The sequence below is a fragment of the Etheostoma cragini genome, chromosome 6 (assembly GCF_013103735.1).
Source record: "Etheostoma cragini isolate CJK2018 chromosome 6, CSU_Ecrag_1.0, whole genome shotgun sequence".
In the NCBI taxonomy this organism is placed as follows: Eukaryota; Metazoa; Chordata; class Actinopteri; order Perciformes; family Percidae; genus Etheostoma; species Etheostoma cragini.
In genome coordinates, this window is record NC_048412.1 from 836,256 (window position 1) to 860,447 (window position 24,192).

Sequence of the window (24,192 nt, forward strand, 5' to 3'; positions counted from 1 at the left end):
TATTTTGGCAAGTTACGCTAACATATACTGTACTGCAACGCGGGACATCCTTGAGTTAAGTGTCAGGATCCCTCAGATCTCCCCATTCTTTCTGCTGATTCCTCACTTCTGTGTTCACTTTTGTCTTCATGAAAGCTCAGTTTGTTGGTGTGTGTGTGTGTGTGTATCAGCAATCCTGATCAGTGTAAAAATGAGTAAGACACTGTGCTGTTCATCATGATTGTGTCACTTGTTGTCTTCTCTTCTATCGCGCGCAGGGGGGTCTTTACTCTATTGCAGCGCATTTGAAATCCCAATAGGTTACCTCTGACAAGCTGACCCACCATGGATTCTTTCTTGGCCCCCTGATGGTAGCTTTAAAAGCCACTCTTTATCCTCCTCACCATCAAAGCTGAACCAGAGAGCAGAGGACAAAAGCTACGGACAGCCTAACCTCCCTTTCTCTCCCACAAAGATGAGGCAAACGGATGTTTTCCTTGATAACCCCTCATCTTTGTCAAACTGAGCGTGTCGGATTTAGTTCTATATTTCTGTTGAAGCAACAAGAGGGAGAAACACCGTCTGCAGACAGAGTTCTCAAACACACATCAGGCTTTTGATGGAAAACTTTGTCCATTTGTGTAATTCCTTTTATTTAAATATAAGTATACAGAGTATATAGGCAACAACACATTTAGTCAAAAATATACGTTATCTTGATAGTTAGCTCCAGTTGAAGGAGCTGGACTCATTGAGTAATGACAAAGGGGGCGGCTGTGGCTCAGTGGTAGAGAGGTTGCCTGCCAATCGGAAGGTTGGTGGTTCAATCCCTGCCCCTGCAGTCATTGTCGAAGTGTCCTTGGGCAAGGCACTGAACCCCTAGTTGCCCCCGGTGCTGCGCATCGGAGTGTGAATGTGTGTGAATGTTTATCTGATGAGCAGGTGGCACCTTGTACGGCAGCCCCGGCCACAGTGTATGAATGTGTGTGAATGGTGAATGTTCCCTGTAGATGTAAAAGCGCTTTGAGCAGTTGTTAAGACTGGAAAAGCGCTATATAAATACAGCACATTTACATTTACATTTTATTCTTTAAGGCTCTTTTAAAGGACCTTGCACAAAGGCAGTCTTTGTGTCAACAATATTAAGATTTTTTTTAGATTTAGGACCCCGTTTCTTTTTTGATGACATTGTTGTTTGAGTATGAGTGAAAGTGTGTATGTATTTACCTGATTTTTTGTGAGATTTGATGGTTAGAATGAACAAATGAATTAATCTTCAAACACAGCACCCCCACTGCAAGCCCACACTCACAGATTTAATGAAATAAGATTCTTTACCACGTACTCCAGTCTGTGCCTTAGATCTGTCCCCCATTCCTGATCCTGACTGACAGCTGCATATGGCACCTCATCCTTGCCAACTGCAGTTTCCTCACGGGGCGAGGGTTTTTCCACCCAATTCCTTATTTTTTCTTTTTTTTCAAGCAAGCAATTTTGACTGAAATCTGAAAAGGAGCCGTATAAAACATACATGCCCCGAACCGTGACTAGCGGATGGAACAATTCAGATTTTTTCCACTTGGACTGTTCCATCCCAACTTTGTGTCCATTTTAACATCAATGTACCTTCATTGTAGGAATCATGTTACTTCATAATGCAAGTGTTTGACCTTTGTAAAAATGTAGCCATGCCCTATGCCGAGTACAACCTAACCTTTTAAGAGCTATTTCAGCACCAGCTTTCCGCCCAAGTTTCCTCTACACTCTGACATTTTCAAAGAATAACAATAAAAACACGTTCTTGTATCTTTTCCAAACTTGCACCTCCTACTCCACAAATTTCTTAATTTTGGAGTAAACAGTTCCACAAATCATGTTGTGCTTTCTTTGAATTCATTACTTTGAAACGAGTTGGGATTGCCGAGAGAGAAACTCTCCTGTCCCTGTGTGCTGCCTCCAGCATCTAGATATAATTATTTCTGCTGGCTGCTTTTCAGACGTGATGCACATGCACGAAACTAAAAGTTGGGTCATAAGGAATTAAATTGGTTAGGGTCCTACAGGCAATATAGTTTTCTTTACCCCCATTTTGCATAATAAAGACTACTACATAAGTCTAGATAGGCTGCACATGTGAGCAGCCGTTATGTCAAAAGCAGCCTAAGCGCCTGGATGGCTCTCCTGGTAGAACGGGCGCCCGTATGTGGAGGTTTACTCCTCAACGCAGTGGCCTTTGCTGCATGTCATATCTAAGCTGTCCTGTTCAAATTAAGGCCTAAAGATATTCCCAAAAAGATGGTCTTTAAAAAAAAAAACAGCAGTAGTCTACACAACCCAGCAGATGGCTTTGTCTTTTTTTACCCAATGTCAATGAGCAATGGGGAACTGTCGTTAAAGTACTACTTATCTTAATAAAAGAAGTACTTTCACATAACTTAAACATCCCAAGAAGTAGGAGTGACTCATTCACATGAATTTAATACAACTCAAAAATGTATTGTTTCTGAAACAAAACTCATTTTGAGTTCACTTAAATTCGTGGGAAACTTTAAGTTTTGGTACCATTTTGTTCAGGTGAATTATTGTTATTAAGTCCTGCTTTTTTAATTTTGATGTTTACAAAATTATCGTGCCCGCATTGTTGATACTTAATAGATTAAAGCTGAAGTCAAAAGTATGTTTAAAGCAAAAACAAATGAAAAACTGCATTTTTTTATGGCTTCATGAATAACCTGTGTAGTATTCAACCAAACTTCGTGAAGAATTATTAATATTCAAGTAGCATATTAGGTCTTTTGCCGAACATATATTTTAACTTCAGACAAATGAATGTTTCTGGACACTACAAATTAAAATGTTCCCTTTCAAACATCTTCCCAATCTGTTCTGCTGCTGTTATTCTTCTCACTTATGTAATGGGCTTGCAAAAATATGGTTTACTGATTAGATTATCTTAAAATGTAAATGTAATAATGGACTGTATTCATAAAACGCATTTCTAATCTTTAGCAACTACTCAACTTTACATTACAGGACCAATGGTTGCGAACCACTCACGATCACACACACTCATACACTCTGGCCGAGGCTGCTGTACAAGGTGCTCATCAGAGAAGCATTCACACACTGATGGTGCAGAATCTGGAGGAGTTCTGGGTCTTGCCCAGGGCCACTTTGACTGGGGCCTGAGGGCCAGGGATCGAACCACGCCCTTCAGATTGGTAGGCAACCGCTCTATCACCCAAGCCGTAGCTGCACTTGTAGAAGAGATTTATGTCTTGAGTCCGTGACTTTTTGATATTAAAGAACGTCCGTTACATTCAAGCCATTGCCAAATGAGATGCTCCACAGCTAATTAAGACTCTAAAAACCTAAAACTCTTTCTCAGAATGGCTATGATCAGAAGATTGTGACTCAAAGGGTAGATACCTTTTTATGAATAGTCCATGTTTTCTTTAATCCTCTTTGTCCTCCTTGGCTACTAGCAACTGCACGGCGGAGTAGAGGTGGTGCGACATCACAGAAGGCTTGTGTCATGTGGATGCGCCGACAGTTTTGTTGTCATTATTTAGATAACCTCATGGGGGGGAGACAGAAACTACGCACTGAAGCTTTAAAGCTGTTTTTCAGGAAAACCCTGTGTGATTGGATAAGGACACAGACTCAGTGCAGCAGCCTGTACAAGAATTTGCTCATCATATTCTACTCACACGGTGTGACAGCACTATATTTTGCGCTGCCCTTTCCAGCATGGAGAAGAACTGAACTCCTTTATACGCATGAGTACAATTGGTTTAATTAGTTCACCGTCATTTATGATTGCAGAGCATCTCCCTGTGGAAATCCCATTACAACTCTTGAATGTGCCACTCTTTCTTAAGAGTTAATTTAAGATGAGTCACTCTGATTATCACTAGGTGATAAAGAGGCCACTGGGAGCAAAGAATAATTCATATACATAAGACACAAAAATAAAGTCCTCCCAGATAGGTGGATTAGAGCGGTGCTTTGACTCAGTACAAAGAAACTAATCAAGTTCAGACTCCCAAGACGTCCCCCACATCCCGTTCACTGCTAAGACAGGCAGCGGTGTGTGTGGACAGTAAGACCTCCCTTAAATAATTAGCATTCTTTCTCCCACAGTTTGTTAATACTGAGTATGTATGTTCAGTACTCTCATCGTTTTAACTCGAGTGAGCTTTAAGAAGAAAATGATGTGTAAAAATTAGATAAATGTCCTGTCCGCTTCTATAATTACTGGCAGCCACTAAGAGGGTTTCTAAATTGAATAATGACTTTTTCTGGATTTCTCTCCAAATATCGCTGCTGTCAGGGGAAAACCTTGTGTGTGCACGACCGTTGTTTTTCACAAAATGAAAGAAAGCTAATTTGTAATCATTTAAATGAGCTATTAACCCTCAGATGAAGTCCCGTTGTCACCACTATGTAAATGTTTGCAGAGCCCACAGACAGGCAAAGTCACATGCTTCACTAAACGTTACACGCAACAAGGCACATATCTGGATATGTATGGAAAAGTTACAATTCTTAAGAAGAAGAAATGTTATTATTTCTCACTTATGATATAGTGAAATTCAATATCTACTATTAAGTCATCCTAAGCATGAAGAGGAGTGAACGCCAGATACACCGCGTCCGGGGAACAATTGGGGTCTTGCCCCAGGACACCTTGACATGTGGTCAGAGAAATCTTGAATATGGACAAACATGGATATCCAATATTTGTTATGTGTACTTTATATTTGCCAACACGGGGGAGAATGCTGTTGAGAAATGGCGTATCGGCCATGTCCTTTACCCTTGTGTGGTCTTCCCGTCGACCATGCAACTTTTGATTTATGTGGGTCTAAATTTAAAAAAGCTTTTTTCCCCTGACACGTTTTTTTTGTGTCAATTTTTTTCTCCAAGTTTGAAGCTTTTTCCAACATTTTTGTCACTTTGTTTCAACATTCTTTTATCCTTTTTTTGTCTTCAAATGGAATTTTTTTTATTGAAACACCACGTAATGTTTGGGGCAATTTGGTTGACAGAAACACAAATTTCTAATATGAAAAAAAATATAGAACAGGAGGGTTAAAATAAAGAAATCCATTGGTGATTGCTGATCCCACCTCTGGGGATGGACTCTGGTGTCCTGACCCCTGCTACTGGCCAGGGACCGGACCTGCAGTCAAGAGGAGGGCGTAGAAAATCTGCTCAAACGGACCGGAAATATTAGACAAGATAGAACAACACAATGTAATTGTGCTAAATAATTCTTGTTTAGGGTTAACAACTCAAACTCAGCAAAATGGGCGATTGCATCAAGCCTTGTGAAAATGTACGTATTTTAAGGGTTTCTAAACGGCCACTCACAACCCCTTCAGAGTAAAAACTAAATGAGCCCCTGCAGTGGGTTAAACGGAGGTCATAAACCCAACAGGAAGTCCACCATTTTGAATTGAAATTAGTGCGATTAGTGCAGCTGAATGACACTACTCTGATCCAATGGTTATCACCATTGTCACATTTAAAGCACTCTAACCCATTTGATTGGTGGGGGGGAGGATTACATTTCAAACAGGGCCGGCGCCGGCGCCACCCATGCTACCCTTCTGACTTGGTCAATTTACAAACCCACAAGATAAGAATCACCCACATCCTCAGTTTTCATAAATTCAGTTCTGTATGACAGTTTTGACTTATTACACCCCCCCCCCTCCCCACCTTGGGTCTATCTCCCTCTTTCCTTTGTCATTACTCAAGTAGCCCACCTCATGACAAACAAACCACACCTTACATATCGTGTCACAAACTCACTGAAATTTAACCCCCCAAGAGAAACATAAATCATAAACTGTATTATTCTTATAACTTAAACGTCTGTTTCCAAACCGCCCACATGTTCTTATTGATCTTATTGATGTTTATTGCACAGGTTTAGATTATTTGTAATCAACATTTTAATTAAAACATTTTTTGGTCCTCAAAATCAAAACGTTGGTTTCCCAGATGGCTCAGTTTGACGAGCAGGCGACCATTTGAAGAGGTTTAGTCGTTGACGCAGCGGCCGCAGGTTCGACTCCGACATGTGGCCCTTTGCTTTATCTCCTTTCTCTCCTCTTTCATTTCTTCTGCTGTCCTGTCAAAAATAAAGGCCAGAAATGCCCAAACAAAAAGTTGTAATAATATCATTACAGAATTACAAAAAAAACATAATTAATCAGAAAAAAACTGCAGCACAAACAGTATAGGTACCATATTAGGATTAAACTAATTTACCCTTTGACACAATCAATGTGTAATCTAAAGCTGCTCTAATCAATAGTGTGAGCAGCATTGATCAAAACTTGGAAACCCATGAAATTGTAAAATATTGCTGATTCCTCTTTTAGCTGGTAGCTACAGTAGCTGGGATGTCCACTGATGCTCCATATCTCAAAGCTGCAGAATCCAATCATCACAAGCTAGTGACATACCGTATCATAAAGCAGTTTCTGGAACTTCCACACATTGTTTTCATCAGTCCTTCCAATCTTTACTGTAACAAAGTACATTTCAATACCCGCAGTGACTTACACATTAATCAACCTCATCACTGATGCCATGCACGTTTTATTTTAATTCACATGAATCCAGCCATCTTAAAGTTTAATTGGGAATTTTATGTCACCTGCAGGTGACAGGAGACGTATTATTCCCCCCCCCCTTCCAACACCTGTCGTCCACCAAGGTCGTCCTCAATGAGGTCCTGCCCATGGAACAACAGGGCTGCCTCATTTGCATGCATAATACTGCATGTCTATGTTAAATAGCTTATCAAAAGGGGACACTTTCTACTGGGAAAAACATAACGGCTCCCTTTTCAACGGCACAGCTGGGTTTTGTTCTGTGTAGTACTGCACGGAGAGGTTTTCACAGTGCAAAATCTCCTGGTTTGTGTTTTACACTAGCAGGAGCAGTGACAGCCTTTTTTATTGCAATGAGGAATGGCTAGGAGCTGGACTTTAAATATTAATAAAGTGCTAAACTTTGAACTTGATATTAAAAGTCCAGTGCTCCAAGTATTAAATTGCAAGAGTCAGTTGCTCCAGGCAGCGTATTTACAGAAGGGAAATGACGTTTGGTCACTGTGGTGGAGGGATGCAGGGAGAATGAAATGCCATTTTGTCCCAATGAACGTGACATTTTTTCTTCCATCTTCTCCCAGTACCTCTCAGATAGGAAGTCAGAGGTATGACCTTTTCCAGTTTCCTCGAGGCTTTGCTCGAGAAAATGCCTTTCGATATTTTGCTGTGCATCTGAGCTAATTGAATCTAAAAGAATACGTGTAGACCGAGGGCTGTGGTAATGAGAGGAGAGCTGCCTCCGCACAAAAGGTCTGTGAATTGACAGAAAAGGCGGGCGATCCCTTTGACAATTTGGCTCAGACAGAGCCTCCAAAGGGCAATCCCCCACCCTGCCTGATCCTCAGTGGGAGCCAAAAGGGCACCGAGGGACGAGTGTTGAGTTATAGCCTCTAACCCACGGATCCAGCTGTCCACTTCATCAGTCAGACGTCCTTCTGATACTCAATAACTCACAAGCTCAAGGTGGAGATATGTTAGTAACAAAAGTGAAATCAGGGGATTTGCTCTGGCACAGCAAAGTTAAAGGATAGGTTGACATTTTTTTTCTCAAGTTTATCTTAAAATAATGGTTTCACGGGGCGCCCTGGTACCTCACCTTTCCCCTTTCTACCAAGGCATTGAATCTGACCTGCGGCCCTTTGCCGCATGTCTTCCCCCCTTTCCTGTCCACAGCTGTCCCATCAATTAAATGCACCCTAAAAAAATCTTTAAAACAAAAATTGATTTAACAAGTTTTGTTCTTACTGTTTCAATATTCATATAGGGTTTCAATTCAACCTAATATGGTAATATTTTTGCTGCAAGGGTTCTCCATAGGGCTCTCTCAATCGAAACACGGCCCGTTTGATGATGTTGTGAAGTTGCGTGGGATCATGGGAGTTATCGTTAAACAGCCCCCATTGCCCATGAAAATGTATCTATTCACGGACAAGTTAATGCATTCAAGTTTTTACAGTTAAATTAGATTATATTTGGACTGGTTAGCTAACAAGTCAGCTGACCTTGGCCAGCTATAACCACAATATCACAAAATATTTCTGGTAGTATCCGTTCTCTTATGTTTTCAGCATGGAAGTACGCCCAGTCGCTGGGAGCAGTACTTCCCCACGGGGAAGTGGGAGGGAGATCTGGATCGGTTGTTCTCTGTGGCGGCTTGATTTCTGTCAGCAAGATGGATCAGCAAACTTCCTGTTGCTGCCGTTAGCCTCGGTAGTAAGCTGCACTGTTTTTTATTGTTGCTGGGATTTGTAGTTGCTCGCCAGGGGCTACTGAGCTGTAATTGGCCAGCTGAAAGCACAATATCCCAATATGTTTCATGAATGACTTAAGTCCATAAATCTCATACTTTTCTCCTTAATTAACATCACTTGAAGACAACGTTACTGAAATACAGAATGCTGCAAATTAATGTGTCACAGCAGTTAATTTGTCCGTTTGTTGGTCTTTAACATTTTTATTTAGTTATTGAGTCAAAAAAAATACTTTCTGTCATGGTTTTTGATTTCATATTTATTTATGTTAGGTATGTATTTATTTTTTCCATGAAAATAAAAGCCATCAGCAAATTCGTCTTGTCTTTGGTTTTTGATTCTGAAAGTTACAGAGAGCAGGCGGTTCTCCTTCGTACACATAGACCTAGCTAACAAAAAGTGATGCACTGGAAGTACTAAACGTTCCACATACGTTTTGCACCACAATGACAGGTGCCGTGTAACAACGCGGGTGCGTTGGAAAACACAGCGCTTTTAAACATTTTTGCCGTCTTCGGGTGAAAAACACGTTTTTTAAAATTTCTATCAGATAAATGGGTTTATTTTAACTACCTAAAAGAAATTGCATTTGAAAAAAAATTGAACATTGACATATAACCTTCTGTAATTGTTCTTCCTTTATTTGAGTCTAAATTTTTCATAATTGTGGTATTTGGTATAATTTCCTGTAAATAAGGTTTATTGACCATGAATTCCAAAAATGAATGTAACCCTGGTAATAACTTGGTGTTAATGGGATTTACATGGTAGTGAAAAGAAGTGATAAACGAAAAAAAGAAAAATGACGAAACCATTGAAAAAATTGACAAACGTGTTGTTGGAAGAGACAAAACGCAAGAAAGAGGGAAAGATTCTCTGGACAACAAGTAAATGGTGAAATGGAAGACAACACAAGGGTTAAGCCTGGGGGGGAAGAGTTGGCTTCTGGGGAAAAACTAAATACTTTTACCCAGAAAAAGCTTTTGTTACTTAGGAGCATTCCAAACCTGGATATATGTTGATATTTTAGCAGATGTGAGCGCACACAACACACAATACATTTAAACCATGATAAGATCTTGTGAATACACGTTGATTAAAACAGCGGTTATAGGGCTCAAAATACCAATAATAACAAAACTACATACAGCTGCTCTGCTGCAGCCTGACTGGCAGAAAGAATCGTGCTGAGCTCTGCTTTTTATTAAAATGCATTAGAATAAAAAAAGTGCTGAGCAACACACAAAAAACAAGAAACGTCCAAAAAAAACAATACATTAAATGACTTGAATGCCCACACACACTGACCTACTTCATGTGATTACACCAAAGTTTAGCAGTAGACAGGCCAGTCAAATTGGAACAGTAGTGTTTGTAGATTCATTCACATGTATCCCTCTTTCTGCCCTCTTTGCTGGAGCACAACTAGTCCAACACAGTATAGTTACCTGTAAAACTCAATAAAGCAGCCTGCTACTCCTAAAACTCTCCCTCAGTTATTACACTTAGCTTTGACATTGACATGACAAACATTTTTATACACAAAGTACGACCACCTTCCCCAAACATATGTCCCTGGGGTGTAGTAGATGAGTAATAATGAACTGACTTTGGAGAAACACAACCCACTCATGAATAAAGACATACAAATCATATATAACAGCAGGCTGCACTCACATACAGTGAGTCCTGTAATCATGTAAAAGAATTCGAGCTTACCCCCATCTACCAGGTAGACCCTACCTGACCCAACCCCCACATCCCTCTGTAGGGTATTGGATGCTGATACACCAGCACACACTTACAGGAAAAATATCCTGCTCTGATAATTAAGATTTACATACGATAGAGGATTATAGAACACCCAACCAAGCGCGCCTTATGTGACTGTAAAGGAGACCCGACCAAGCGCTTGTTGTGACGGTAAAGGCTTATATAAGCCATGACCTGCCATCCATTCCCTGCTGGATTGGAAATTAAACCTGCTTGGCCAACTGCATCAGCTAAAGTCCTGGATCTGCACAACTCCTCCAGCCTCTTATTCCAACCACTGCCTATGTTCTGGACTTACCTGTTGCTACATTGCTATTCCTAATAAACACTCACCTTATTATTCCTACTTACCTTGTCCTGGTCTGCTTCTGGGTCCCTGTTTTGGACATATCCTGACAGAAGACTCTTTGCATAAAGGAGACAAATATTTGTTCATAAGTATTCTTGCTGATACATAAAGAACCATCACTAAGAGCTTGCTCCTGACTGATGCACCTGATTGCAACCAATGGCTGATCATTATCAGTGATATTCTTCTGATGGAGCAACTCACATTAAAAACTATGGAAGACTTGTTTTCTAAAGGCTGGAAAAAATGGCCAATGTACATGTTAAAAAAGAGGCATAAGTCTAAAATGTTGTATTTAAGTTACTAGAATGAAAGGAAATGCATGGCAGGCTTTCAAAAAGGACTGGCAGAGAGAGATTTGTGGTAACTGACTGTCAAGAGTGTGTACATTGAGTGAACAAGAACAAAAGTTCCTCAGCTCACCCACCCACATGCAGCCGTCCACCCAGGAACAATAAAAGCCAACTGGGGTCCTGATGATGTCTGGACTATCCCAGAGAAGACATTTCAGAGCTTCTTGGCGCTCGTAACAGGCAGCTCTGTGAGCAGGCAGCAGCGATTAAAATGACATCAGCACTATGGAAACTGTGCACCGTGCCATTCCCTCAAGGAAAACCACATGACAGTTTCCAGCTCTATTTCACTCCATATAATTCAACATGAATTTTAGTGCTACAATTAAGACCTGAGATGTGTTCACCTGAAGAGCAAAGGAGATCAGACCAGAGAGATTGAGCCCTTGTGGAAAATAATATTTTAAAATAGAAGAAAGAGACCAAAAGTAGTAATTCTTATTAGAGAGAAGCTCTTTTGACATTACATACATGCTGTAGTCATCACAATTAGAACTAAAATGACTGAACAGGTTAAAAGGGACCAAATGTCTTAACTTTTAGTCCTTTCTGGGAATTTTGGTTAAAAAAAAGCCAAACAACGAGCATTGCATTTTTAGATACACACCTCCAACTGTGACTGTAACTTTAAAGCTGCCCCCAGTGTAACAGTGGGTTTGATGTTGAACTTGGCTGCAGGGGTCAGCTCCCATTCAGTCAGGATTAGTGAGGTCCAACACTGATGTTGCATGATGAGACCTGGCTCAGAGTGGGACTGTGAGCTAGCATGCACAATTCCAGGACCTTGAAACCAAAGCCGCTAATTGCAATTCAGACGTGATTAATTTTATTTATAACTGTCAATCAATTACATTTTTTAATCACGATTATTCACTTGAGTGTCTTAGTAACTCGCGGTTAATTTGTAAATGAAACAATGAACTACAATAGAAATATATATGTCACTAAGGTTGGTCTGAAAAGGCCTTCTGGAAACATCAAAATTCGATGGAATTTCTTGAATATCGACTCAAAGGGAATACGTATCGGATTTTCTCTTGAACGACATATGGCTTATGTGATAAACGCTGATGGAAATGTTATTTGCTGAATAAATAATGAATAGCAATAAAAGGTAATTTTATGGTTGCAACCCGACACAAAACAAAGAAGAAGTTGTAGTTCATTTCCCCCAGTTTTTCCTCTCTGTTGTCACACATGGGGGGGCAACAAAGACAGATGGAAGTGGACCAACGAGGAGACAAATGCGCCTGCTTTAATCGCGCATTACAACGTTTGTGGCGTTAAAACAAAACAGCCCTATTTTTCTTGTGTACACCCATGCTTCTTGCAGTTGTCTGCTGTGTTGTCCTCCACCCACCAAAGTGCCCAAAACATTTCAAGCATCCCTTTTTTAATTCTCCAAATTCCCCTTTCCAAACTCTCTAGATCCTATGACCCATCCGTTTAAATCTGTAAATATGAACTCCTTTCTTGTCGCAGATGAGACATCCTTGACTGTAGCTCCTGATTTCTTTTGTCTTATTAAGTATGCATACATCAGCTTCAGGTTTTGGAATTAGTGATGATAGTAACAACAGCAACAGTATGGAGGGTTCACATTATTCTTTTTTATTTTTATTCAATATTTTTAATGTTTTTTTTTCCATTCGTTTGCAAATTATGTCCAAAAAACTAAATACATTTCACATAGCAAAGTTCATCATTGGTTACTGAAGCGTATTCCTCTATCAAAGGCATTATCTTCTTTTTGTGCAATAACACTGTAGATGGCTCAACCCAGTTAACTTAAAAAAAACTAAAATTAGACATATCCATTAGAATGAATTGTGTAGTGATGATTGATTAAATACACAGCACATGATATACAAATATGCTTGGCATTTAGCTTACTAAGGACATTATTATTAATTGTACCAATTTGGTTCCATCTTACATTTTAGCCTGTTTCCAGAGTTTTGTTTAGGCCTTTCTTGTTCAACTTCAACTGGACAGAGATTCATGAGGGAAACAGTAATACCAGCAGGGGAAGTGGGAGTGTAGCTGAAGAGGCAAACAGAGAGGCAGAACGTGAGAACTGTCAACTACTTTTGATTTCCAAACGATCTGTCAACCACTGTTGACTGTTCCAAGGTTATTATTACAGATATTCTGAAGCAATTATGGAGAATGGGTCCTAAGGGTAAATGATGGCCTGTCTATTGATACAGCATAACTGAATGATCTCTCAGTCTGTGGGCAGCCATCGCTGCTGGGTTATCTTTCCTCGGCGGCCCACGGAGATGTAGCCACATAGACTGACTCATTACTTCACTTTACAGCCTGTCACAACAGCGACAGCCCCTGGGGGGGCCATACCTGACGTGGAGAACAGAAAGGGAAGAAGGTAAGTAGTTTCATAAAAAACTAGATTATATCTGTCAGATTTTATTTTGCGTGGCAGTTTAGTGAAAACTAGCAATCGCATTTGCGGTGTGTGCACCTTATCACATTGTAATTGCAGGCTCTTTATTCTTAGAGACATTTGATAAAAAACACAGTCCATGAAATAAAGTCCATCGGCAGGCGGTAGTTGGACACAGCTTTCTGATCTGCCGTGCTGGTGGGGTAAGCAGAGTGATTATTTTCAAGCAGAGATGGATGAAAGTCAGTGAAATACCAATTTGAAGGTCACAACCTTTGGTTGATCTGAGCAGATGGACCGGTTTGTGATCTGAACCTTTCAGATGGAGGGCCGATGCTCCACTGCGTGTCCAAACATGGGCGATTCAAAGACAAGACATGGGCTTTTATTTCTTTTTTAAATATGAAAACAACTGCAACGTACAGTGGCTTGAGAAAGTTTACACCCCATCCTTAAGTTGATTAAAAAGAGGACTAAAAAATTCTTTTGGAAGTTGATCTTAATGCCGTGATTGAAAAAATGTAGGTAAATCATCCCCTATGTTAAAATACAGGGGCATAAGTATACACCCCCCTATGTTAAAATACAGGGGCATAAGTATACACCCCCTATGTTAAAATACAGGGGCATAAGTATACACCCCCTATGTTAAAATACAGGGGCATAAGTATACACCCCCCTATGTTAAAATACAGGGGGCATAGGTATACACCCCCCTATATTAAAATACAGGGGGCATAAGTATACACTCCCCTATATTAAAATACAGGGGCATAAGTACCCCCCCCCCATGTTAAAATACAGGGGCATAAGTATACACCCCCCTATGTTAAAATACAGGGGGCATAAGTATACACCCCCCTATGTTAAAATACAGGGGCATAAGTATAAATCCCCAATGTTAAAATACAGGGGCATAAGTATACACCCCCCTATGTTAAAATACAGGAGGCATAATTATACACCCCCCTATGTTAAAATACAGGGGACATAAGTATACACTCCCCTATATAAAATACAGGGGGCATAATTATACACCCTCTATGTTAAATTCCCATCGAGGCAGGCATATTTTTGTTTTAAAGGCCAATTATTTCATGGATAAGTATACCATGCATCCTGATAAATTTCCCTTGGCCTTTGGAATTAAAATACCCCCCCCCCCCAACATCATCACATACCCTTCACCATACATAGAAATAGGCATGGGGAACTTAAGATCATCTCTCAATGCAAATCAAACCAGGTATTGAGCCAACTGAAATAACACCATGCCACCATGTGCCTGCCTCTATGGGAATGTAACACAGGGGGGTGTATACTTATGCCCCCTGATTTTAGGAAGAACATTTATTTATTTAGGGAGTCTAAAGTCTAATACGGGCCTGATACCCTGCCCTTGTGTGAGCTCTGACGTGAAAATGTCCTCGAATCCTGGCACCAGGAGGGTAAAAAGGGGTAGGGCTGAAATGCAGGACTCTAGTCTGAACTGCCAATCATCTGAGAGTGTAATGTCATTTTTGGATTCAACCTGATGCAAAACTGTGAAATAAGGTAAGTGTGTGATGTTGAATTCATAATTGCTCATCAAAAACTAATCAATTATAAAGATATTTGTAATAATACAGAATTCTGTCTATTCTAATTATCACAAGACGCTCAATGACATCAGTGTATTTCTAGTTTTTATCCATCACAGTTCAGAGGCGTTGGTAAAGTCACATTCAAGGTTGCAGTAAATAGTGTTGGTGTGTTGCATTACAGTAAAAAGGGCAACAAACTGAAGCCAATAAAACCCCAGACCTGCACCTCTCCACTGATGGAGTCTACCCAGTGGATCTCATTTCAGCCTGTAACATTACATGCTGTGACAGGCTTGATAACACTTTTAATTGCATCCCTCTGAGCTTTTCTCTGATGCCTGAGACAAATTGACTTTGGGCTAAAAGTCAGATGGTATATATTTACTGCAGTCTCCAGCAAATAATCCTTTTGTAAATTTGATCTGCAGCCCACAAATAGCAAGTGGAACACACAGGGGAGCGGAGTTATCCTCCCATCTGCCCAAAGCTCTTTATCCATACCTATTTATATGTTAGTGGGAAAGCTCAACACACTGCAATGTGAAAGCACTTTCATAAAAAGTTGTACATTTACGATAACACTGCAAATAAAACTAAATCTAATTAAGACATGCAGTCCAAAAAATTATCAATACATGTGCATAAACAAACAAATAAAATCACAAGCAACAGCTGCTCTGCCTGCGATGACAGGCAATGGCGGCCTGAAGTGGGAGGCTGGGCACCGTTCATCTTCATGTACTGTGCTGCAGTAAGACAGAGACAGGCTCAGACATGCTTCAAAGTCATGGTGTTGGTGGTACTGGGACAAAATTGGAGGGGGGTGCAGAACGGGAGTGGGGGAGGCGACACTCATTACATATTAACATTTTTAAAACCTGTTATGTGCTCCATCCAAAATCTTCCTTCACTTACCTGCTCTGGCTGATAGCTAATACCCAAATTGATTTCCAGTGATGGATCACGTATAATGAAAGCTATCTTCTCAGGCTTCAAGTGAAGCGTTTGTGTCTGATCAGCAGTGGAGCAAACCAATCAGCCTCCGGGTAGGAGCTACAGCCGGGGTTTAGGTGTGTGTAATGGTGGTGACTAAAAAGTAAGATTCACTATAAGTATAGGTGCATATGAAGGTAAATATGGTGCAAAACGTGAGAGCTTGCAGGACATAAAATCAAAACATGCATGTTAAAATTTGCACTTGTAAAAAATATTCCCACGTGATCTGAATTTACAGTCACACAAAGGAAAAAAAAGAAAGAAATCTGAACTTGTAAATTGAAATTTGCACTCGTAGAAAATGTTCACATCTGTATTCTGAATGTGGAGTCACAAAAAAAATATTCCCAAATGTGTTGATTGATATTTACGTGAACATAATGACAGCCGCAAACTTGCATCCGTTTTCCATCACAACTACAACTCAGTGATTAAAACCTGTCACCGAATCTGTCACTGCAACTTCACATATGTGCTCTCTCGCATCACCAAGTGGCCAATCTGCGTCTCGACTTTTGGCAATACATTTGGTCCAAAATTAATTTGTACCTTTGGTCTTAGGCTATCCAGCTCTGAGCCAACAGATGGGGCTTCTCTCGCCAGATTAGGGACAACTCTATCCTACCTATAGCTAATTTATGTAGCATAGAAGCTTGGTGGAATAACAACCTAGCGTTAGCCAACCAAACCGCCAGCCCGTTTCTAAATAAATACCTTTTAATTATCTAAATACTTTCTAACAGTCAAACTGAAACACTGGCGGTGAGCTCCAGGTCCTGCAGCTCCAGCCACAGAAGCTCTCATTTGTATGAATATTTTATACAAATCTTTCAACCTAAGTTCAGATTTTTTGTTCTGTAAGTTCCAACATTGTATTCTACAAGTTCTCACCTTTTGCACCGCATTTCAGCCCAGTGTCATGGCAGTTTGTGAAACGGTGACGTTATTTAATCCATTCGTTAGTCAGCAAGGACACGGTTTTCTCGTTTTGTTTGTGGAGGTGAGCACACATTTTAAAGTACTGTTTTTCCAAGGGAAGGACTTTTCGGGACAACAGCACGTTTACGGTAGTGAGTAATACCGAAAAGCCGAAAATCTGTGTAAGGCGTTTGGTTGGTTGGGGGGGTGGATGGGTCAAATGACAAAGGACTTTCACCCCAGAGACCGGGGATTGCGTATTGCGTGTGACGGTTCCTTTCCACGTTGTTCTTTCTATATCCACAACGGTCCCTCCGCCTGCATGTGGCGTTTCATTTCCCCGTTGTTGCATCCCCCAGAGACTGTTGATCGTGTCCCGGTGTCTGTAGTCACCAACTACTGCGTGTGGCGTTTCATTTCCCCGTTGTTGCGTCCCCCAGAGACTGTTGATCATGTCCCGGTGTCTGTAGTCACCAACTACTGCGTGTGGCGTTTCATTTCCCCGTTGTTGCGTCCCCCAGAGCAGCCCGGTGTCCAGGCAGATGTCGACAGCGTGTAACTTTTTCCCGTTGCGGATTGTGTCCCAGAAGTCACCTTTCCACGTTGTTCTTTTCCTAACCCCAACCATCCCATTGTTGGAGAGCGTCCCCGCGTGCTGCTTCGTCCCCCAGGCATGGCGGATCGTGTCCCAGCGCCCATTTTTTGCCAGATAATGGTGTTACTGTTGACAAATCAATAAATCAAAATAAAGTGACAGTTTCACAAACTACCATGAGACCAGGTTGTATATTTACCTTCATTGAGGTTGTCTGAGCTTCACCTAACTATTACAAATATTTGACATGCACAGTACATTTATTCATTTGGTTGACACTTTGTCCAAAGTGACGTACAAAGCAATCCAAGCCATAGCTGATGAAGAAGTAACCTTCGACATAACTGCAGTAACACTCAGTTCTACGAACCATCTGACACAAGGTTCTCAAGGCTTGCAGTTGCATGAAGAAAGAAGTGCAGATTACTGTAAATGACAATTTTATTTGCTTTTTGTTCTTGTGTTGTTTGAGAGTTAGAGAGAATTACAGTGAGATGGATAAAGAAGAAATGCAGACACAGAGAAAGAGAACATTAGTAATTCTTCTCAGAACACGTACTGTAGGTCCTTGAGCAAATTGTTAACACAGAGAAGGATCACAGAGGAGAAGAGTTCACTTTTAAATGAAACTAGTTGTCATCCTTCATTAGTAGACTGAAAACCCTTCCAAGTGCTAGATATGTATTTATATCATGTATATATCATGGATGTCACCTTGCTTGTTTATAATAGTGATTTGTATGTCTGCTTATATTTGTTCAGCTTTGTTCTCCTAGTAATGGCTTTATGTGTCTTCCTGTTCTTTGTAAGAAAGAAATGTCGCAAAAGGGAGGGGGTCTTGTGATCAGGATTGTTTTGCCAACAGGTGTATAAAAGAACCATCCATCCATCAACTGCTTGTCCGAGTTCGGGTCGCAAGGGCAGCAGCTCCAGCAGGGGACCCCAAACCAGCTCTGTCTGCAGGATCCCAAGGTGTTCCCAGGCCAGTTTGGAGATATAATCTTTCCACCTACTGTAGTCCTGGTTCTTCCCCAAGGCTTCCCTCTAGTTGGACATGCCTCAAACCCAAATCACCTACTCTGAGTTCCTCACAGATGATGAGATTTCGGTCGTGACCGGAAACGAAAACTGATTGGAAGATCATGTTTTTGGACAGGAAAAATAAACACACATTGTTGGAGCACCCTGTACACTTATAGACTATCTGTTGTTTACTTTTGTGGAGAGGATACCAAGCTGTACTGTATGTAATTTCTAACAATTATGAGTTGATGTCGCTCTTGCTCCAACTGTTCCGATCTTTTCACAGCAGCCACAAAATACAGGGGACGGGGGAGGGGTGGGTGCGTGTGTGCGATCATGGAAGGCTTGTGACCAGTGGACGCGACAACAGTGTTGTAGTCATTCCTTAAAATTCTTCATGGGGCGTCCCCGGATTTATCGTCAATTTTAAAATAAATGGGACCATAATTTAGTAAATGAACATCACGTTGCATTGAAGAAGACTTGAAACTAGCGATATTATAAAACCAAACCCATCATGAAAATGTTCACAGAGATAAATCAAGTGAGGAGTAGGGTCATTTTCTCAGACTTCTACAGAAACAGACTTCTTTTTGCAACCAGTTCAGTTGCCCCCTGTTGGATATTAATAAGAATGCAGGTTTAAGGCACGTGTGCTTTGGTTTCAGTTTTCAAACTAAAGCTCCGTCTAATACTTTTTCACAGTCCATGATAACAGACAACAGCATGTAGTTTTCATAAACCAGACTGCAACACACCCTGCAAAACAATGACTCCTGTGTTGAATGAGATAAATCCAATGTTACATTAAAAGGTTTTTACTCAATTGGATTGCTCCTTAGTCAACTCTTTTTGATGCAAATATCTGCGAGTTCTATGAAGCTATGGAATAATTGGTATAGAGCACTAATTATAGCCTAAACTAAGTTTGTTCAATTAAAGGGAAGGGTTTATGGAAACATTATCCCACTAGCCGGTTAAAAATAGGGATGTTCTTATTTAGCAGTGTCTGAAACGTTGTTATGGCAGTCTTTGTCAAATTATGCTCTCAAATTACCATACAGCACTGAACAAAGCTGTGCAATTAAACACTGAGGCGACTGACTGTCCTTAAACTTCGCCCTGAATCAGAGGTGTCTAAAGTATTTACATCCATTACTCAGTTAGAAGTATAGACACAAGGGTTTAAAAAGACTTCTGTAGAAGTATCAGCTCAACATTTTGACTCAAGTAAAAGTATAAAAGTACTAGTTTCAAAACTACTAACAGGAGGAAAAAATGAAATCCATATATGCTTTTTCAAATTAGACGGCGAGAGACGGAGAACTGAGGCTGGAATGAGGAGATTGCATAGAAAGCACAGAGGAGGAGGTGAGGTTGTCAAGAACAATGGAAAATGAAAGTGAAGAGATGTGATGGAGCTGATGAACCTGCAGTGACGCATAAGTGGAAGCGACGTCCGGTGGAGAGCCCTGGAGAAAATGAGAAATATGCTGTCTCCCTTTGCTATGCTAATGCCGGCAGGTATTCAGCAAGGTTGGGGGGGGGGTCTCCTGAGACGCAGTGGAAGGGACACCTGGGGTTTTGCTGTTCCACTACCAATACACACGATGCTAATGACTTAGCATCTTTACTGTGTATTTAGATGTTTTCAGCACGGGTCGTCAATGTTTTTGATCTCTTTTGTTCGCCAGCTTTCAAAGGTTTTTTATATGGGAAATATATGTTTCTTTCAACAAAATTCCCAAAACTTATATGTCAAATGTAAAATTAATGATAACTTTCATAGGATTTAGAATTGTGTGGGTTTTATTCATTTTTATTGCATTTGAAAAAAATAAATAAATTAGTTACAAGACAGTATCCTGACATCTGATCTTAACTATTGGTCAAAATGGTTCATAATTGAACCTTGTTTAAACTCAAAAATTAGGTATAATATCATAAATAAGGTTTATTGGCCCTAAAAAAAAAAAGTTTTGAAAAAAGTTGGAAAAAGTGACAAATACAATTTGAAAAAGAGTCAACAGCACGAAAAAAAAAACGTTCTAATTTTGACCCAGAAGGATAACAAATTAAGAAAAAGTAATGGTCGACAGTGAGAGGGTTAAGCTAAAGACTCCTTACATGAAAGAGAGAAAGATCAGGAACACCCTATATATTATATTATATAAAATGAAGTTACATAGTATGACTACAGTAATGTGTAGGGCAACCTAAAGCCTTTATGCATACCTTTTTGCAAAGAATACTAAAAAGTAGCCTAATAATTGTTTGCATGGTTTAATAAATCATGTTTTAGTGTTAGATAACATGTGGTACAGTTAAGCTCAACCTATAGGCCAGTAAGAAGTGGGGATTTATATCTGCTAATGTAATGAATTCATGTTAAGACTTTAAGGGAGGGCCCCCCGCATTGACTCTGAGAACCCGGACCCTCTGTTGAAGATCCCTGTTTTACAAGATTAAATAAAAACGGCTTTTCTTACAAAACAGATGGCTCATCATACCAAATCAAGATTCATGATGAACAAGCTTGCTTGAATAAATCCAGAGCTCTCTGTAAATACATGTTTAATTACACTGTATTCTTATTTCTATTCATGCTTTGTTCAAATGATTTCACTGTTTTTAGTGCAAAGCACTTTAGGTTAAGATGTGATGAAATGTGCTATATAGATAAAATTGTGTTTCTGTGGGGAAGTCTTGAGCAATGCAAACAGACACTCGGAGGAGTTTGATATTGCCACGCGTGTGTGATTCATCGTGGTCGCTCTCCCAAGCAGCGATGCTCCGCTTTGTACTTCACATACTGTCAATGTATTATTCAGCAGTTCCCGTTGAGTGGTTGCTCTCTGAATGGCACGGAGAGGTCAATGGCTCGTGGTGCAACATTAGCATCTCAACCCAGGGCTGGCAGTGTGTGCGTATGTGTAAAAGAAAGAGAAAGAGAGAGACAGAGAAACACCTCCACAATGCTCCACAGGGAGATTTCTTCCATTTCTTCCTTTTCACCTCTGTCTGTAAAGGGACTCACATTCTCCTTTCCAAATGTGCAAACAAAAGTATTTTTTGGTGTACAAGAACAAAAGGTTTGTAACCACAGTAGTAGGGCCCTCAAGGCTGCAGTGTTCTTTGTGTGAATATGACAATTCTGCCTAAATACTCAAGGTTTTTTTCTTTTCTTGAAGGCTTAAAAAAAAGCAATGAGGTCATTGAAATCCAAAGGGTTTGTGACCGGGTGGGGTCAGCAGGTAGAGCAGGCACACACACTCAGAGAAGTGTATGCCTTGACGCAGAGGTCCAGGGTTCGACTGCGACCTGTTATTATTTCCTGTATGTCTCCCCCCCCATCTCTATCCTCTTTCTCACCTAGCCGCCCTGTCCATTAAAGGTGGAAAGGCCTAAAAGCGGGAATGTGCTCAGCAAATTGAGCAGCACGCGGTCTGTATATTAAATATTTTGCATGCAAAGTTGACATTTTAGACCTGAGAGTGGCGCTGCAAAAAGCTAATAGGAAATTAAAAAAATCCTCTGGTAGTGTGAAGTTATCACTAAATGTTATATTAAATGTGTACAAGGCTTTATTACATTGGGTCTAAACTATATCTAGAAATTAATTGAAGTCCAGATTTCTTTAGTATCGAAGGCCTTGTTATAGAGAAAAGGTTACCCAGCTACCTTTGGACTCAGGCTTTCTGGTTTTGCAAATCCGGCCCCTTTTAATCTAAGTAAATTACTATGAGATCTGCTGTAGAGGCGCAGGTTTAGTTCAGAGGATCGGAACATGCATTAGCAACATGTATGTTAAACATCAGTTCCTGTCCCTGATGAAAAACACTGTTGACAACAAAGTCCCACTTTACTATCGGGCACCCAGTGACATGCTTACATAAGTGTAATCATTTTATTAAGGTGGTTCAACCAAAGTGTGGAATATATGTCATTCATTTGGGCAATTTTGAAACACATTTTAATTTTGCTGACAATTTATAGCTTAATTCAAAAGTGCTGGAAGGACAGAGAAAATGACTGGCATATCCACACGTGTCCTTATTAGTTATTTTTTTAAATAAAAACTAAAGCTCTTTTTAATGTGTAGAACAGAGGTCAAATTATTGTGAAATACATTCATACTTTGGGCACCACAGGCATATGTGCCAAATTGTATAGCAATCCATTCTACTTTTGTCAAGATATTTTAGTTTAAAACCCCAAATGTTGGTGCTTGACGATAAGTCATTGGATTGACAATGACAGTGGGATTCATCTTCTGAATTTCTATGCAACATTTCAAGGCAATCCAGTCAATATTTAATTTAATATATTTAAGTCATTATTATGTTGACAATGTGTGGAGGCTGCTGTACACTAGTTCCAGAAATATTCAGCCATATTTTGCTGGTAGAATAAGTATCCAAGCTGAGTGTTAGTGGGTGTACAGCAGCTCAGCAATATTGACCCTCAGCTTCACCCTTAAGATTCATTTTTGTTGATTTCAAGTCCGCAGAGGAAACAGGAGCGCGACATAAACAACAGGATCATCCAGCTTTAAAAAGCTGAGCATGTGGTGAGGAGAATGTGTGAGGAGATTCAGACATCGGCACACAGCAGAAACAATCCACATATACTCCTGACACTGGATCTAATGGATGTTCATCATCTCGTGTTCGTCACCCAGCAACAAACTGCAGTTTCACAGCCGTGGGGGGCTGACAACTGAGAAGCTTCTCAGTGGCTATACAGCTACCCTGACACTGACTGACTGAATCCCATCAGCCAGTTACAAACACACAAGTGTGTGTGTGTGTGTGTGTGTGTGTGTGTGTGTGTGTGTGTGTGTGTGTGTGTGTGTGTGTGTGTGTGTGTGTGTGTGTGTGTGTGTGTGTGTGTGTGTGTGAGGATTCTCTCCTCTACCAACCATCCACATCAGGACTGACCTCTACACAGTCCCAGAGGGAGGGTTGTGCCACGGTTGTCATTGATCTCCTAACACACACACACCATTGCCTTGATTGCAGGTTAGGGGGGGGGGGTCCACAATCAATACAGTCCAGTAATCTGCAGCCAGCTGATATCACAGGTAATTACGTGTTCAATCACCAAGTTTTTTTTTAAATTGTTTAAAGGTCTAGAAAGTTGGAAAATGTTTGTCTATTAATAGACGGTTTAAGGTATGGAATATGTTTTTTGTTGTTTTTTTGCCTCAGCAAGAGACCAAAAAAATAATTGGCATCCAATTTCAAATGTGTACAGAATTCCATTTTATTTATGATTGTCCAAATGTCCAGAATTTCTATGTGCCAGTATCTTCACAAGCCTAATATTCAATTCAATTTCATTCAAATTATTAAATCATATAGAGTTATCTCAAGACAGTGCAGATATATATAACACCTAGACCACACTCTATAATTTACTAAGACCCAAAAATTCCTACCAAGAGCAAGCATTTAGTGCAACAGCAACCAAAATGAATAATTAGCTACATTCATAATATCAATGCTGTTTTTACCCTATACACACACACACACACACACACACATTGACACATTCAAGTGCGTGGCACCATCTTTGTGGGGACCTGCCATTGACATGATGCCGAACCCTTACCCTCCCTAACCATAACCTAACTCTAACCCTAATCCTAAAACCAAGTCTTAACCCTCAACCGACACTTTAAAGTTGTGGGGTTCAGGATTTTGGCCCCAAAAAATTCCCGGCTTTTGGACCCCACTAATATAGTAAAACAAAAACACACACCCTCTCTGTTAAGACTAATGACAGTCCACACAGCCACTATGTGTAACCTCTACAGCCGGTTGTCTGCAATTAAGAT

General features: G+C 40.3%; 1 long non-coding RNA gene across 1 annotated transcript; it reads right to left on the minus strand.

The window, feature by feature from the left end:
• Positions 1-3,254: 3,254 nt before the first annotated feature.
• LOC117946416 lies at positions 3,255-24,125 on the minus strand. The gene is made up of 4 exons (XR_004657030.1): positions 24,115-24,125; positions 23,757-23,762; positions 22,167-22,174; positions 3,255-3,342 (listed from the first exon to the last, which is right to left on the minus strand). It is a non-coding gene; the product is annotated as an uncharacterized LOC117946416 (long non-coding RNA).
• Positions 24,126-24,192: the final 67 nt, after the last annotated feature.